We start from the raw sequence: 9,155 nt of genomic DNA, 5'->3' as shown, positions 1-9,155 counted from the left end.
TGTTTTTTGTGCCCTGGTCCCTGCAGGGTTCTGGACCAGTCCTGAAAGTTTCACCGCCCCACTATGCATGGTTAAGGCTTCAGCGACACTTTTAGCAACAGAAAAACAACAAAAAGAAGTAGATTAAATGCGATTACAATAGGATTTCCAGCACCGCTGGTACTGGGAGCTGCGTTGTCTTGCATACGCGGACTCCCAGCCCCCTCGGGCTTGGACCCCTAAAAAATAGAACTCCTGCATGCATCCATTTAGAGAAAACAAATTTCACTGTGTAACGGAGTTCCTTTTAACTAATAAATAAAAAAATAAAAATCAAACATGTGCATGTTGGCCATTTACATAAATGCATCTTCCTATTGTGATGTGAATTTTGTTGTATTGTTCCTCAATGCACATAGCAGCTTATTCAAGCTTAATTTGTGCCACTGTGTCTTCCTGTGAGCAGACCCCAGTCATCTTTAAACAGCTCCATTTAAAATGCAATTTGATTATCTGCCAAATTGCTACCAAGTCTCTCCCTCTGCAGCTTGCGGATGGGGGTAAAAATTTTAATTAGCATTTGTGCATAAAAGAGATGTCTTTGTTGCATTTTGAACATGGCATCCCAGAATGACCACCACTTTCAAAGAGTCATCACCCAAACGATTTCAAACTAATAGATCCAAAGGGAGAGGAGCAGTCCTGGCACGGACGGTTGGGGGAATCACAGAGGTCTTCAGTGGCACTGAAAAAAACCCAAAGGACATGGCATGTTTAAATAATCCAAAACTTTTCTTTAATCATAGTTTAGAAAATTGGCTGGGACCTTCAGCAGGAGACAGCTGCTCTGCCCCATAGCCATTTAATGAGATTCACTGAGGGTTTCCCTTAAAATATTTACGCTGTCCCATGGCACAGCAATATTGTCCTAGAATGGGGAGATAAGAGCCAAGGAGGTGTGTTGAAGTTCTCCTAATCAATTTGCTAATTACTGGAGCAGCTATAGGAGAGGAGAGAGTCCCTTCTGGCAAGCTGTATTCTAATAAACGCTGAAAAATTTATTTACTCTCTTAGCCAAGAGGAATTATGAAGTAGGATTACAGCAAAGAGCTGATTGAGACAGAGCTGTATTGTGGTTGAGGTTGCAGCCAAGGGGGCAAGGAGAGGTCTCGAAACATAAAAGAATCTCTCAGGAACTACACCTTTGCATCTGCTCAGGGAACGGAGATGGCAGACTCTTACAGACTTGGCACGAAAAGACCTGACTGGTATAGCTACATATTAACAAATATTAATGAGACTTTTGGTTCTTGCATAATAAAACAAGTTTTTGTGGGAGTTAACACATATGTATGCAGTATACACACTGCATAACTAACTGCGAAACCAAAACAAATTGTATATGATTTATAGAAAGAAAACTGAGATAAGACAATCACTTTAATACTTGATATCATAGGAGCTACAGTATGTGGTGATATTCTACACAGAGCAGAGGCCAGGAGGCCCAGACATTATGCCAGACGTTAGGGTTGTGTGTTTAAAGCCACCCTTGTGCCCTCTGGCACAGGTTAACCCTCCCTCCCAACCTCTGGGACTGAGTGCAACGCTGGACCTGTCATATGACACAGCCCACATCTTCTTAAGGGTTAGGGGCAAAATCTGTTCCACCTCTTCAATGTCACATTATCTATAAGCCCCCTTCCCTCTCCAAGGCCTGTAACCAATAGCATGTTGCCTGGATCAAGACAGGTCAAAGGTCATTATAAACTGAGAGTTCAAAGGGCATTACCATAAGCCACAATGGCAGAATTAAAGTGAAGCATTGAACAAGTCTCTAGTTAGAAAGGAGTATCTTTACTGAGACGGCAGGGTTATATGTGGACACAGAGAAGGGTTGTTGTTTTTTTGTTATTTTTACATAGAATGTATAAATTTGTTAAGCATACTGCCATACTGAGTACAATTTCAGGCATATTAAACAACGTTATTATAACTCTGATACTGATTGAATTAATATTGTGTAATTCAAACAAAGTCTAGAAGAACATTAAAAGATAACTATTATGCTAGTCTGTATTTTTTGTCATATCTATAATGTTAAAATGTTGGATATTCATATTACACATGACCAAAGCTTTAAATAATGAGGTAAACATATTTAAAAGAAATCCCTGTGAGCCAAAACCTTAGATTTCCCACTGTTCTAAACGCTCCTGTTTTCAAGAGTTTTTTCTACTCTTGGCTCTTTATTATGTCATACCAAGCCGGGTTTCTATTCATAGTTTTCACATGACATCACGGCACTATGGGAACGCCCACCTGGAGGGCAAAACGAAGCTGCCCTCCACTGTCAGCTCAGCTTTTACCACACTGTATCCAAAATGTCAGATAGTTGTTGTTCAATTAGATGCACAAGAGAGACAAGCCTGGGCTGTGTTTTTACAGAATCCCATATTGGATAGGATATTGTGAATTTCTGCAATTATACCTGCCACACGCGGACAACACTGACACTGAAACGGACCACCCATGCATCCAATGACTACAGTCATGCTAGCCGTCTCTCCCACGCTGTCTGCTTTTTAACTCCTTGATCATAACAGAAACAACTTGTGACTTGGCAGAAACAATATCACTGGACCAAATGGGCCAGCGACTAGCTAATCAACTTGCCTGACATACTCTTTGAATGGCCCCGGGCCATTGCTTATGTCAAACCATGCTTCACATGCTCCAGTTCACACTAATAGCAGTTTAGTCTAAAATTAGCTAAAAGCTAATACATCCATGAAGATGAGAGCCGTGTGGGGACACGTACAGCCGTGGAGATGATAGAGCCGGGGAGGCAGCGGCTAGATAACATGGCTAACCATGCTAACACGGTCAACAGCGCTAACACAGCTAGCGGGATTACTCTATCGGGGAGTTGCGATTTAGCAGTCAAATGAGTGGAGATACTAGCCAGTGCACGCCCAGCCCAGGAACGTTAGTGCACTTAGCCGAGCGGCAGCGGGCATCTAACCAATGTGACACAAACACTCTACCCTAAGAGCGGGCAGCACGCACCGCCTTCCCCTTATTCGCCTCAACCGAAAGGGCCGAAAGTTCCCTCCAACCTGATTGGGGCGCTTCACATTGCTAACATTATTAGCTGACACAACATGGCTAACAGTGCTAACATATGAACCAACGTGAGCATCAGAATGTGCAGGGAAGAAAAACTCAGAGGCCGTACAAAATGTACGCTCTTTATTGATAAAAAAGAAAAAAAGGGGTTGTTGGTGCTGCTGCATTCTCCCTAAGGTAGGGGCACGAGCCGGCCCAAAGCCCAAGGTGGAAGAGGGTGAGCAGGTCCGGGATGGCAACTGGCGGTGGTGGTACCATTCCCCAAAGCTCTCCATGGCCTAGCGCCGCTGCAGTCGATGGCAAAAGGCGACGTGATCTCAGACAGCATCAGCTCCGTCCTTTTGTGGGTGTGGGAGTTAATTTTTTCTTCTTTCTCTGTCTGTCGGTCTGCCATTTTGAGTCAGCAGTAATGAAATGTAGGTGCCCAATTAATGTACCATTGCACCTTTCCTTATCGGAAGTTCCCAATTACAATGGTACACAGCATAATCGGCAGTGACAAGCTCCACCTGGGCAGACCATGGGGCAGACCGACGTAAAAAGCACCACTAACTGTGCACGGCAATTGAAATTAGGGTGGGAAAGTCGCCCCAGACACTCAGATTGTATTACTTGGCAAAACAGCAAATACAAGCACTTTCATCAGTGGGTCGTATGCTCAATCACCATTGTTTTAACTCACTCTTTGATAGATAGGAACTTAACAGACAATTAACTAGATGGAAATCTTACAGACTACAACTTTGAACGATTAAAATACTGCAGTGGATGCTGTATATGGGCCACACTTGCATAAATATCTTGGTAGGGGTGGGTCCGAGCTTATCGATACTGCTATCGAGACTAGTGGATCATAGAACTTTATGTCTAAAAATAGAAAAGATACAGGCAACGTCATTTTCTATTCACGTGAACGGCGCATCCAGTGCTAATATGGCACCGATGCCGAAAGGACCGATAGGCCTATCTACCGGACGGAATAGATTTCGTTGCCACTTAAATGTCTGCACTGCCCTCTGATGCTCTGAAACTTTAGAGGCAACAGAAACATTGCTGCATGGGATGCTAGTTAATACTAACTTCTACACTTGGTAGCAGGTAACATTGATGTTAGCCTACTGTTAGCAAGTAACTGGATTAAACACGGTTAAGGTGCTGACAGCTAAACGGTGTAAAAGTGATTGTATTTCACTGTAAAGGATTCCAACAGCGCAATGTACAACAGTCTGCCGCTAAAGCTATGAGTTAAAAGACACAAACTAGCACTGGTCACTGCTGTTGTCTGAAAAACAACAGACAGGACTACATGTTGCGTTTACTTAAAACTGGTAAACCTCGTGATGCATTCATAGTTATTGTAAAATACCCTTTTCTCATCTGTTTTTGTTGTTTAACAGCAATCTACTGGTGAAAGAAGTTATTATTGTTAAAAGTTATTGTTATTACATTTTTAATAAATCATTTAAATGTCCAGTTGTGTATTTCGTTTAAGGCCCTGAACACCCATACAGGTGCTTTCAGTTAATGTGGCTGATTGGGCCTCTTCCAGGACTGTGTGAGTGTGGTTAGACTGATTGAGGGACATCTTCATGAGTCCCGTTAGTGCTGTTGCACCTGTTAGGGAAAGACAAACGACAGCTGTACAGTGTTGGGAAGGATACTTTCAAAACGTATTCTGTTATAGAATACATGCCCAAAAATGTAATTTTTAATGTATTCCATTACATTATTCAATCTGAGTATTCTGAATACTTGGATTACTTCCACATTGAATTGCAATTTATAAGTGTAGGAATGCGTCCTAGGTCAGTTCATCATTCATTAGAAGCACTGGAATTACGCTAGATTAGACTAGCACTATCCTGAACCCATTTTGCTAGCAAAGTGGTTTGAGAATGCTATAACAACAGGAACTAAAACCATGTGGAAGCATTTAAACATATAAAAGCTTCCACAGTAGCGTTACTAACAAGAACCTGAACAAGCACATAGATTTTTGAATTTGTAGTCCCAAACTGTGTACTACAAAAATCTAACCGCAGTCTAAACTACCACCAGCTAATTTTAGCTAACTTTAGCTAGCATGTCAAACAGGGCTAGTCAGTCTTTCAACAGCTCTGGGGCTAGTAAATCAGCACATAGGAGAATGTAAAGTCACACGTCAACTAAGCAGGTAGCTACCTGATACAACTATAAAATAGCAAAGTGACCAATTAAACTACAGCAGACCACTATCCCTTGCTAACAAAAAATAAAAAAATAAACTTACTTTAAGATGCTTCTTCAGGTTGGAGTTTGAGTCTTTGGATGCTGAAAGGAGGTTGGTTGTTGGCAAGTAAAGGTTGCACTGCACAGTTATATTTCGTTCTCGCTTCTCTTTCTTTAATATGAAATACTGTTTAAATTTCCAAGATAGAAACGCATTCCTGCCCTGGCTCTGTTGTGCTGGTTCCAGCTCCATCTCTACCTCTAGCTCCTGCTGCTCCTCTTGCGACTCCATTGTGACTGATCACGCAAATAGCTAATTTTTTTGTTTTCATATTGGGGCTTCTGGGAAATGCATGGAGTTGTCTTAATTTATTTAGAGAGTGAATAAACTCGTGAAACAGAGAAGTATCGTCATGATTTCAACAATGTAAACGTATTCTACATACCAACTATTTCAATTTGAACTGTAACGGAATACAGTTACTCTAATTTGTATTCTGAATACGTAACGCCGGTACGTGTATTCCGTTACTCCCCAACACTGCAGCTGTATAATTCTTATTGGTAGAAAGAATTTGTGACCTAATAAGTTCCCATCAAAGCTCAGGCCCACCTTCAAACTGAGCAAAGTCAAATCAGCCAGAATATCTGAAAACACCTGTGTGGGTGTTCAGAGCCAGATCGCAAGCCTTTATTGGTGATTTTTTACAGTATAAAGTCTCGCTATACTCCTGCAGTCAGTCTCCACTTGCAACAGACTGTACAGAGGCAGCGACAGCAGAGCACAGATGCAAAGACTCATGAGATACGGAAACACTGACAAATCAGAGCAGACTGAGCATTTTTGGGAGGGGGCCTAAAGAGACAGGCGCTCAGACAGAGCGTCTCAGACAGAGGGTGAATACAGGTGCAGCAGCCATTGGCAGTATGTAAACATGTTCTAGTAGAATCACAAAATACAAGTATGAACCTGAAAACGGTATAGAATAGGTATCCTTTAAATTAATACAATTGTTTGTTTAACTTTGAGCTATGCCTATTTGGAGAATTTGCACACTTTCAATTAGATATTAACAATGACTCTCCCTCATGACACTTTCGCCATGATGCTAAAGACCGACCACAGAAAAAAAGGAAAATACGATTAGTAGTTAACGGTCTATTTCTTTGTCACTGTATTCATTTCTCCAATCAACGTGTTTCCCTAACTCCCACAGTCTCTCCAGCAGTCCCTCCAGTGTAACTGAGCGCATGGATCTGAGCACAATCCCACCGAGAATTGAGGCAAAAACAAAAACACCAAAAACCTGTTGCTGTGACATTTTGTTCCCTCTCACCTCAACGCATGCCAGTCACAATGGACCGGTGTGTGGGGGATCTGTGTTCAGATCACCATGGTGATGGCTCTCTGCTTCCCAAGGCTCCCTGGAGGGGGTTGGAAGTGTGTGTGTGTGTGTGTGTGTGTGTGTGTGTGTGTGTGTGTGTGTGTGTGTGTGTGTGTGTGTGTGTGTGTGTGTGTGTGTAGTATGCAGTAATGGAGCAGGTTGTCAGATGCGGAGAATGGTGAAGAAGAGATGTTCCTAAAAACATCCTCAAGGTGTAACATGGCAATGTTTTCAGCACAGTCAGAGTTAAGTGCAGCCTCTAACTCAAGATACAATAAAACAGAACAACTGACTACAGCAATCAGAAGTTTGTTTCACTCATTAACCTTTTAAAGGGCAAAAAATAGAACAAAATAGTGCAGGTTCATGAGCAAAGGTCTAAGAACATCGGTCTCTGGGTAAATCATCCTTACATGACTGAAAGTAACAGAGATGGCATTGCACTGAGCAAGACCCCCACTCTACACCATCAGCTCCCTATTTTTATTTGCTTATTTGACTGTTGTCCCTTTCTTAGACAATGAAGCCAACCTATTCCTAAGAGGATCCACAGAGTCATCATAAAAATTCAAATACACCGGAAGTATAAAGTTGGAGACTAGGCTATTTCCTTCCAACTTTTATGATCGATGGATACAAAATTTTTAAAACTACAGTACGTCTGATTTTTGAACAACCGAACTGTCTGTGGTAAAATAAAGATTGTCTGGTAACATGCTGAAGTGGCTCGAAGATAACTTTTGGAAATATTTGAGAAAATATTTGAGTGAGAAACTACAGTTTAGACTGAAGATATAAATAGCCTGTACTCTGTGCTAAGATTATCTTAAATTGCGACTGTTTTTATTGCAACAACAGTTTATATTGTTTGGGGTGGAGGGAAAACTTCGGGAAAAACATTTTGATCATGTGAAACTAATGTTTCTAATGTTCCAATTAATATGAACAGGACTTGGGTAACTTTTTCCCAAAGGAGCACAAATGTTATGAAGTGTAATGTTTTCTATTTTAAAATATATTCAATTGATCAATAAATTATTAGTAATGTTGAACATACAGTAGTATAACGGACCACCACGGTTCGGCATGCATGTGAACTGCGGATTCATTGTATTTTAACTGCCGCTGTTACGTGAACGGGGCGTAGCAGAGTCTCTCTGGAGCGGGACGAAGCCGCCTCTGCAGCTTTTCAGGGAGTCAGGTAGGTCAGTGCCTATAAAGCGGTCACAACTGGTCTTCATGCATACTCCCCTACGGTTCGCATCAGGTGTTAAAACCAACTGTACGAAAACACAGAACTGGAATACTATTTAACGCGACTACGAGATATACGGTAATGAAACTTTCTCAATTTATTACTGATGCCATCAGATGGCAGCAGAGCCCGCCGCGCGGACAAACAGCAGTCGGAGTACTGGTAGAAGACTGAGAGCTCCGCGACTGTCAGCAGCGGCTTCCCCAGAGCAGCATGGTCACCGGGAGAGTCCGGTACAGCCTGACTCTCCAAACGGAGATCCTATTAGTGCTAGCTTTGCAGCGGAGCATTCAGATCCAGTCAAAACAATGCAGCTTAGCTGGTTTATCATTGCCAGCCGCATGTGTAAAATATCATCTGTGGATGAGAGGGAGGCTGGCTACTGAAAATCAGACGTTTTGGGGCCCGGGTATAAACCTCTTTGGGGGACGCCAAAACATTCTCTATGCAGGAAAACCCTGACAGTGCACTGGAGTAAAAGCCAGAAAAAGGACTTTTTTTACATTTATTGAATCGAGAATCAGTTTTGAAATCGAGAATCGATTCTGAATCAAATTGTAACACCAAGAATCAGAATATTAATCAAATCATGGGATTCCGACCCTAAAAGAGCAAAAAATTCTTGAAGAGTTATATTGAGGAGTTAACAGTGCTGATACAATTTTATATTTATGGAAGAACTTTTATCACATTGGTAGTAGTCAACGGGACTCTCTACTATACTATATTCAAAAAAAAAATACATATGAATACAATACAAATTAATTCCATATCCAACAGAGATGGTGTCTTTACTATGAGATACATACTTATATAATTCATCAAACAGTTTTACACTCAAGTATCATAGGTGCTTAGACTGCAATGTGTACATTATAAAACATGGCTTAAAATTGACCCCTGATAAGACAATGTGACAGCAAAACCCCTGACTTTACCAATTACTGGAAGAATAAAAATCACTTTCTGCTGTGGTTTCACTGGGGACTAGACTGTTGACTAAGATTAATGTGCCAGACATGTCTCACATCTGATTTGATTAATGAACAGGAATACGTAATATTACTAACGCTGTAGAACACATAGGGTGACACTGGACTGTAAGCCCAGTTTAGTATATAAATACATATTGCATTGGATTTCTATTCAAGCAACATGGTTGAACAACCACTACAAGTGGCTGGCAATTTGTCAAATGA

This window comes from Perca flavescens, chromosome 7, assembly GCF_004354835.1.
Source record: "Perca flavescens isolate YP-PL-M2 chromosome 7, PFLA_1.0, whole genome shotgun sequence".
Lineage (NCBI taxonomy): Eukaryota > Metazoa > Chordata > Actinopteri > Perciformes > Percidae > Perca > Perca flavescens.
The sequence above is the reverse complement of the archived record's forward strand: the minus strand, read 5'-3'. Positions refer to the sequence as shown.